Raw genomic sequence first — 1,792 nt, forward strand, 5'->3', positions numbered from 1 at the left:
TATTTTCCTCATCACTGACAGCTTTAGAGTCACACAGTGGTCATTTTTGCGTCTATAAAATGCAGTGCATTGGAAGTAGTGTATTTGCCATAGACCCTATTTTTTTGTTCCATTGTGGAATTTTTGTATTCCAATGTACTCACAAATTCCTAATTCAGAGATTGATTTCGGACACAAACCTTGCGTTTCCCTGCCGGGGCTCAGCCCGCCAGCTGCTGCCGATTACCGGTGATACATCATTTTAATGGCTGAGAGGAAAAGGAACATTTCTGATTTCCCCACAAATATTAAGATACTTTTGATTAACAAAGAAATGAAAAAATCACTTTAACATTATTTCTTTATGCAAAAAGGGATAAAGAAATTATGATTTCAAACACTGTTTGTTAAAAATAGGTTTTTGGATTTTAAACACAGAGCAATGAGGTGTTGATGAAACCTGTAACGTTGTTAATCAAGTGTCAGCCTAAACAACAAATGGGTGAAATGCTGATTGATTAACAGAATGATTGATTGAGGAACTTGTTTATGCAAAATATTCAGGAACAATCTGTCTGCATAATTTAACAACGTTATGCACATGCATGAAAACAGCATGCAGACACACCTTCAAATACAGACACAAAGGCAGTGACACACACACACACACACACACACACACACACACACACACACACACACACACACACACACACACACACACACACACACACACACACACACACACACAGTCTCAGGGGAGATTTCCATATGCTCGCAGCTCTGAACCATGAAAACTATGCTCACACTTACAAACTAGTGATGAAAGTCATTCCTCCGAACGCTAATCAGGACCAAAATAACTCGCTTGATCATCTTCTATCAAAGGCCACAGGACGCACCGACGCGTGGACAGACTTGACAGAATAAATGTAAGTTGACACCAACCCAGTTGTGTCAACAAAGAGGTAAGAAAAAATTAAAAAAAACACCACCAAAAAAAGTAGACAGGTAGACATATGTGGGACATGGCTAATGACAGGGACTACATTAAAATTAGAAATAAGAGAGAGAACGCGGGTGGAGACAGAATAAAGGAGCTGGAGTCATACGTGGAGAAGACTTATTAACTGACCTTGTTCAAAGAGTATTTTTTCAAATAGATTGTTGGTGATGGGGTTTGAATTAGTGCTGCTGCTTCATCTGACACCACTACTGCAGCTTCTACCATGATTTGTACTACAGTCATTACCACTGGTGTTACTATTGACGAAGACAAACCGGATGGATCGATGGACCCGTCCCACATCTCCCGATACTGACACCGATATGTGGTTTTTATCTTGTCTTTGTCTTTTCTTATTCGCCGAGACGATTTTACAAGAAGATTAAAACAAAAAGATATTTTTAAACGTATTAAACAAATGATAACTGAGCTTCTAAGTCTCTGAGGAGAGAAGATGTTGGACGTGATTGATTGACAGCTGAGTCAGCAGGAGCACATGACAAAACATGAACAAAGTTTGAAAGACATGCTTTTTGAGTTTGATGTGCAAAAAATTACAAATGTGGTGGGAAATTGTTATTTTGGGGATTTTTATTCATTATAGTCCCTGAAGCTGTTGGTTCTGGGGGTAAAGTGTCGACCGCCGTGTGATGTGCATGGATTTAAAAGCTGTCTCTTAACTTATAACGTCCAGAATGGAGCAAAAACTAGGTGATCCCTCACCGGCTTCCCACCCATCCATCCATTTATCAAAGTGAGAAATCGGTTAAAGAAAAACGAGCGCAGACAAACCAATGATTCTATTCA

The sequence above is a fragment of the Anoplopoma fimbria genome, chromosome 18, assembly GCF_027596085.1.
Source record: "Anoplopoma fimbria isolate UVic2021 breed Golden Eagle Sablefish chromosome 18, Afim_UVic_2022, whole genome shotgun sequence".
Lineage (NCBI taxonomy): Eukaryota > Metazoa > Chordata > Actinopteri > Perciformes > Anoplopomatidae > Anoplopoma > Anoplopoma fimbria.